Genomic DNA, 8,501 nt, shown 5'->3' with positions numbered 1-8,501 from the left:
GTTTAGATCTTCAAGTGTTCTTCAAGAACACCAAGAACACCTACTAAGTTCTTGAGCTCCAAACATGTGACAACCGTCAAAATTGAGTCAAGTCAAAGTCAAACAAAGTCAACAAGTCAAAACCAATCGACTCAATTAACCCTTGTATATTAGGGTTTACACTATGTAATTACTGTACAATGCAATACCTTAATGAGAGAAACATCATTTGGAAAGTTCGGGTGTTGAATTTCCTAAGTAAACATTGAACCAAAACGAAAAAACATTATTGCACACTCATCGGGAGTGTGTACGACACTAAAACACGGTTTAACGGGGTTTACGAACCTTGAATTGTGAAGCCGGACACTCAAATTAATCACAAACGAAACCTCTCTAAATCGTTTTCACTCTATCTCTTTCTGTTTGAAATCTCTCCCAAATCTCTCTCAAAAGTTACTTTAACTTTTTGTAATCATTCGGGCCATCCCGACCCTTAACTGGGTCAAAAACCACTTGAAACGGGGTAAAAACGAGTAAAATAACCTTAAGGAACCAAAACCCTCCTATTAGAAGCGAAAACTCTCATGAGAAGCCTCTCAGGACCGAAGCCTCTCAGGACCGAAGCCTCTCATGAGAAGCCTCTCAGGACCGAAGCCTCTCATTAGAAGCCTCTCAGGACAGAAGCCTCGCATGAGAAGCCTCTCAGACAGCCCATGCGAGAGGTCTCGCAGACGGCCCCTTTTTACCGGTTTTTCGACTACGACTTCGTTTTAACTCCGTTTTTCATTATTTTAACGTGGGATTTTCACCCAAAACCTTATTTTATAAACTAAGGCCCCAAAATATATAAATCTCCAGGGTTTTTATAAAAATATATTAAAAGAATTAGTGGTTGAACTAATTATTGAGGGAATATTTGCTTTTCCTTAATTTATGGCAAAAGCAAACCACCACCACCTCACTCTATGATCAGCCACTCTTTCCCACTACCCCTTGTCTCCTTAGTGGACCTTTACACCCAATCTCCAGTTCTTCCCACGTTCTAAGAGCTGGAGGATTGATCCTCTCTCCTCATTCTCCATAAAGTTCTTTCATTCTACACTTAGCAACCAAAGGACACTCTCCAAAATTCTCTCATCTTTTCTCTCAACTTCAAGAACTTCAAGGCTTTCTTCAGGGATTTCTTTCTTCAATTAGTAAGTATCTTCATCATTCATATAATTATTACACTCCATTCTACTCAAATCATTGATATCTTACACAAATTCCATCTTATTCGGTGTTAGATTCTCGAATCATCAAGACATCTTCTTAGTGTTCTTGGGTTGAATACTTCCTCTCTCTCACTTTCATCTACTGAAACCACATAAGGTGAGTTCATACCCCTACATTTACATGTTTTTCTTAAGTTTTAAGGGGGGAATACAAGTAAAATCATCAAGAACACAATTAAACTTTTTCTATCAGATTACATCAGAAAAGATGAACTTCGATCACGGACTGTTTTGGTCAACTTAAATATTTTAGTTTTCAAAACTGTTTCAGGTGCAAGTAGTTCAAATTATTAGCTTTAAAATGGCTACTTGCACATCTCCATATGATTTTTCTACAATTTATGGTGATTTTTACAAAACTGCCTGTCATTTCAGAGGCAAACCCGGACCAGTCTGTGATTATGAACATTTTCACCTCTGTTAGAGATCACTAAAAATCATGATAAAATTTACGAACAAACTAGACTCATATTCCAAACTCTCAGAATTTGCGGATTTGGATTTAGAGCTTTGATGAGTTTTCTATAAATTTTCTAAGAACAGTAACAGAAACTGTATTCAACGAAAAGTTGCTGTCAATTTCATTTCACCTTGTAACATGTTGAGCAAGGTGTATATCTTTATGTGATTATATGTTATTGCAATATATGACATTTTATCTTAATATTTAGACACACATCAGTTTACAAATGGATTTGGACATATAAAATATAAAGAATAACAAGTGATTATAATCAAAGTACAACCGATACATTCCAACATTTAATAAACTATTTTGAATATAGTTTGCATACATTACTACGTACTACCCTTGGTTGATAAACTATAATAGGTATAGTTTATGATACATTACATAACACATACATTTAAAAAGGGTACATTTATACAAAGGATATTTTCATTAAGCAAGGTATGGCCATACGGTACCAAGTTTTCATAACACGTAATTCCGTTAATGACTTTGTGAGACATTTACTTCAAATTACCATTAAGTCCTGTATTGTAACCAGAGTCTCCTTGAGGGAGAGCGTGATAGTTGTGTATAGATCTATATTGGGTTTGACAAACCCACACCTAAACTGCATGCAACAGTTAGACCGATAGGTCTGGGGTGACAAATGTCATAACATTTCCGACGCCTGAAGAACGTCGTTTTAGGCAACCTTGGTCATAGTATGGTTATAATAAACTCACATAAAGTATTAATAAACATTGGAATTTACGGGAACTTCATTAAAATTTAACGAGTTTATGTCGATTTAAACTTGCATTGTTTTACTATAAATATGACAAATTACTTGTACATTTCGGTCTTTGGGTTTTAAGACTACATTTACACATTAAGGAAAATATTGGATTTTCTAACACAAATACTACTTTTACAAACGAAAGGCTTTTAATAATACCAAACAAAAGCTTATGAACTCACCAACCTTTGTGTTGACACTTTTTCAAACAACTTGTATTCTCAGGAAATCATTAAACAGGTAATCAAGTGCTTTTGAGGATGGGGCGCTAAGGCGTCTACTATTTCATATTTTGTCAACATATTGTAATTGATTCGTAAACATGTAATTCATACAATGATGTCACTTTTTTTCAATTATATATATGTTGGTTGTGTTTGCTTCAATTACTATTACAATTGTTGTTATGATACTATACATGAAGTCCTCCACCCCCGGACGTTTCCGCCATCCTTGGTTTGGGGGTGTGACAGATTGGTATCAGAGCACAGTTTATAGTGAATTAAGTATATCAAACCACATAAGATATACAAACTATAAACACAATTGGGACTAATAGTCTCTGATTTGTGCATTTTTCAAATAAATATACTCTTAGAAAATAAATGATTTTCTTGATTAAAGTATACATACATACATTACATGCTCGCATGGTATCATAACTAGCGAAAACATAAAGCAAAAGAAGAAGAGTTGAACATTTTGAGTATGCCTTAGTATATGTGGATTAAATCTGGGAAGGATATAGCCTGATCAACTATATCTGTCCGGGAATTGACTTGCATATACCGGGGGATGGTCAGGATGGGCAACAAATCTAACAAACCTAATAACAGACTACAAAGGATACTTTAAGAACTCAAAACTAAACATTTACAAATACTATAGGAGTATTTTGTGTTACTATAATAAATTATCTGAGAATTAAATAGGTCTTTATTTATAGATCAATAGCTGCTAAGTGGATGCGCTAAGGTCATATGTAACTAAGATGCTATAGACTTAGAATTTATGTATCTTTGTTTCACTTCCTGTCCTTGTTTGGTTGTGGTCTTGGAGTTAGGGTCATCTATTCGAAGGACTATTATATCTTAATCACATATGACTGGTATGCACTTTGCAACTAATTAAGTAACCGATAAAGATCATTTTAAAATATAATATATTAATTATGTCCCGACTAAATTAGTATATGTGAAACTTTTACAAACAGTCATATACTTGGAAACAAGGAAACTCAAATAAAATATTTTATACTTTCATTTTACCTCATAACCCAATGTATTGGGTCAATTAAAAGTATAAAATCGTATGTATCGTAAACATACCGGAAAACAACGTAATAATATACTTTATGTATAAAAGATTTCTCTTCCTATAAATATACTTTTACTAAAAGTACATTGGTTTACGACTTATGACAGAACCATGCCGCCAAGGAGAAGATCAAGACCTTCCGGCAACACAGCAACACCTCCTCCGCCGCTGCCTCCACAGTTTGATCCTGCGATGTTCCAGGCTGCAGTAACAGCAGCCGTAGCGGCCGCAATATCGCAGATAGGGACAAACGGAGCTGGTGGTTCTGGATCGGGTGCTACAAACTCTAACCACGGAGACAGTACGTGGCGTACAAGAGAGTGTTCCTATAAAGACTTCACCAATGGCAAACCCGACAACTTCAATGGGAGCAGGGGAGTCATCACTTTAATGCAATGGTTTGAAAAGACCGAAGTAGTCTTTCAGGTGTGCTCTTGCCCCGAAGCGAGCAAAGTTAAGTTCGCAGCCTTCACTTTCACCGGCCGGGCCCTTACTTGGTGGAACTGCCGGATTAGTTCACTTACTCTCGAAGTGGCTAGCTCCATAACCTGGGCAGAACTAAAAACGTTGATGATGAAGGAGTACTGCCCGAGAGGTGAGATTCAAAAGCTGGAACAAGAACTTTGGAACCTCAGGATGACGGGCTCCGACCTTGAAACCTACACCACCCGATTCAATGAATTGGCTCTCCTCTGCCCAACAATGGTTACTCCGGAGGAGAAAAAGGTGGAGCGATACCTTTGGGGACTGTCTCCCCAAGTGCAAAGTAGTGTCCTGGCTTCAAGGCCAACTACTTTTGACAGTGCTAGGGAGCTGGCACAACAACTTGTTGACCACCGAGCCGGTCATAATACTACAACCACCACCAATGATCAATCAAAAGGGGGAAACAACAAAAGGAAGTTCTGGAACCAAAAGAAGAGCCAACCAGCACAGGACCCCGCTAAGAAGCAACAAACTGTTGCTGTCCATGCTGCCACTAATGCTGCCACTACTGCACCACCGAAACCATATGCTGGAACCCTACCCAAGTGCAACAAGTGCAACTTTCACCACAATGGTGCTTGTAGGGAGATGCACTGTAACAACTGCGACAGGAAGGGGCACACTGCTCGTTTCTGTAAAGCGCCGGCTCGACCAATCAACCAAGTCGCCAGTACGGGGGCAACCCGAACCTGCTACAACTGTGGAGACGCAGGTCACTTCAAAAGAAACTGCCCCAAAGCACAAGCCCCTAATGCTGGTGGAGTAGGAAGAATCCTGGCAATAGGACATGGGGAAGCAGTTGAGGATCCCGCGGTGGTTACCGGTACGTTTCTCCTCAATAACTCTTATGCATGCGTACTATTCGATAGTGGAGCGGAGAGGAGTTTCGTGAGCCACCAATATAAACAATTACTTGAACAAAATCCCCAATCACTAAAGGATACTTATGTAGTAGAAATGGCAAATGGGAAAGTAGAACGCACTAGCGATATATACTCAGAGTGTACTCTCACTCTAGACAACCATACATTTAAAATTGACCTGATGCCGGTCACCATAAAAAGCTTCGACGTAATCATCGGGATGGATTGGTTAGTTCCTCACCGTGCCGACATTCTATGTTACGAAAGGGCCGTTCGCCTCAATCTACCAAATAACGAAACCCTTCTCATCTATGGTGACAAACCTAGTGCGAATTTACAAATCATCTCATGCATCAAAGCCCAAAAGTATCTCCGGAAGGAGTACCACACCTTCTTGGCCCACGTAGTAGACAACAAACAAGACGTGAAAGACATCAAAGACATCCCCGAAGTGTGTAACTTCCCGGATGTGTTCCCAGAAGATCTTCCTGGTGTACCACTCGCACGACAAGTCGATTTCAGAATTGACTTAATACCCGGAGCTACCCCCGTAGCCAGAGCTCCATACCGCCTCGCACCAACAGAAATGCAAGAGTTGTCCAGTCAGTTGAACGAGCTTTTGAGCAAAAGGTTCATCAGACCAAGCTTCTCACCTTGGGGAGCACCAGTTCTTTTTGTAAAGAAGAAGGACGGATCCTTTCGCATGTGCATCGACTATCGGGAACTAAACAAACTCACCATCAAGAACCGATATCCTCTACCCCGAATCGACAACCTTTTCGACCAACTCCAAGGAGCAAATTTCTTCTCAAAGATCGACCTAAGGTCAGGTTACCATCAGCTACGAGTTCAAGAAGAAGATATTCCCAAAACTGCATTCAAAACTCGCTATGGGCACTACGAGTTTGTGGTGATGTCCTTCGGTTTAACAAACGCACCTGCGGTATTCATGGACCTAATGAATAGAGTGTGTCGACCCTACCTAGACAAGTTTGTAATCGTATTCATTGACGATATCTTGATCTACTCGCGAAGCGAAGAAGAGCATCGCCTACATCTACGCCAAGTGCTAGAGACACTAAGAGCGGAGAAGCTTTATGCTAAGTTCTCTAAGTGTGAATTCTGGATTAGAGAAGCGGATTTCCTTGGCCATGTGGTAAGTGAGAAAGGCATACATGTGGATCCCTCCAAGATCATGGCAATCGAGAATTGGTCAGCACCCAAGACGCCAACCGAAATTCGACAATTCCTTGGGCTTGCTGGCTACTACCGAAGATTTATACAAAACTTCTCCAAGATTGCGAAACCACTCACCACCTTGACGCAGAAAGGTGTGATATTCAAGTGGGAAAATAAACAAGAAACTGCTTTCCAAACGTTAAAACAAGCCCTATGCAGCGCACCGATCTTGTCTCTCCCAGAGGGAACCGAGGACTTCGTAGTGTACTGTGATGCTTCGAATCAAGGCCTCGGATGTGTGCTCATGCAGAGAGGGAAGGTTATCACGTATGCATCAAGACAGCTTAAGACGCACGAGGTTAATTATACTACGCACGACCTGGAATTAGGAGCAGTGGTATTCGCTTTGAAGATCTGGAGACACTACCTCTACGGCACGAAATGCACTATCTTCACTGATCATAAAAGTCTTCAGCATATCCTCAATCAGAAAGAGCTCAACATGCGACAGAGGAGATGGGTAGAGTTGCTGAATGACTACGAGTGCGAAATTCGTTATCATCCGGGCAAGGCCAATGTAGTGGCTGATGCTCTAAGCAGGAAGGAGTACTCGGGCCGCCGAGTAAAATCCTTAACAATGATGATCCATTCCCACACGACCATACAAATCAAGGAAGCTCAACTAGAAGCTTTGAAACCAGAAAAGGTGGCAGGAGAGACATTAAGGGGAATGGATAAAAACTTAGAAGTCAAGGATGATGGAGTACGTTATCTCATGAATCGAATCTGGACACCGAAGTTCGGTGGACTCCGAGACGTCATCATGAATGAAGCACACAAGACTCGATATTCCATCCATCCCGGGTCAGATAAGATGTATCTGGACCTCAAGAAATTATACTGGTGGCCGAACATGAAAGCTGAGATTGCTACCTATGTGAGCAAGTGTCTGACTTGCGCCAAGGTCAAAATCGAATACCAGAAACCATCCGGGCTATTACAACAGCCGGATATACCTGAGTGGAAGTGGGAACGAATAACCATGGACTTCATAACCAAGCTGCCTAAGACATCGGGCGGGCTTGACACCATATGGGTAACCGTAGACAGATTGACCAAATCAGCACACTTCCTACCGATAAAAGAAACCGACAAGATGGAGAAGCTGACTAGAACGTACATCAGAGAGATTGTACGACTCCATGGTGTGCCGATATCCATTATCTCCGATAGAGATAGTAGATTTACCTCACGGTTTTGGCAGTCTCTACAAAAATCATTGGGAACTAGGCTTGAGATGAGTACGGCCTACCACCCACAAACCGACGGACAGAGCGAACGAACCATTCAAACGTTGGAAGACATGTTAAGAGCTTGTGTGATAGACTTCGGTAAAGCATGGGATACCCATCTACCGCTTATCGAATTCTCCTACAATAACAGCTATCATACTAGCATCAAAGTCGCTCCATTCGAAGCTCTTTACGGTCGCAAATGCAGATCACCCCTGTGTTGGGCTGAGGTAGGGGATACACAGCTAGCTAGAGGGCAAGTCTCTAATAGCACCCTCACTGGCCCTGAAATCATAAGGGAAACCACAGAAAAGATCGTTGAAATTCGAGAAAGACTGAAAGCGTCTCGCGATCGGCAAAAGAGTTACGCAGACAAACGACGCAAACCCTTGGAATTCCAGGTGGGTGATCGTGTACTACTAAAAGTTTCCCCTTGGAAAGGAATGATACGATTCGGCAAACGCGGGAAACTAAATCCAAGGTACATCGAGCCATTCGAAATCCTTGCTAGGATTGGGCCAGTAGCATACAAACTTCGATTACCTCAGGAACTCGACAAAGTACATCCCACATTTCACGTGTCGAAGCTAAAGAAGTGTTTGTCTGATGAGACACTCGTAATACCACTCGACGAAATCGAAGTTAAAGAAAATCTCCACTTCGTGGAGGAACCAGTCGAAATCATGGATCGGGAAGTCAAACGAACGAAACAAAGTCGTATTCCCATCGTGAAGGTCCGTTGGAATGCTAAACGAGGGCCTGATTTCACCTGGGAACGCGAAGATCAAATGAAACAAAAATACCCACATCTTTTCCCAAACTCTTGATGTCCCAGTCAAATGCAAATTTCGGGACGAAATT

The sequence above is a fragment of the Lactuca virosa genome, chromosome 6 (genome assembly GCF_052849685.1).
Source record: "Lactuca virosa cultivar CGN04683 chromosome 6, Lactuca_virosa_CGN04683_v6, whole genome shotgun sequence".
Lineage (NCBI taxonomy): Eukaryota > Viridiplantae > Streptophyta > Magnoliopsida > Asterales > Asteraceae > Lactuca > Lactuca virosa.
The sequence above is the reverse complement of the archived record's forward strand: the minus strand, read 5'-3'. Positions refer to the sequence as shown.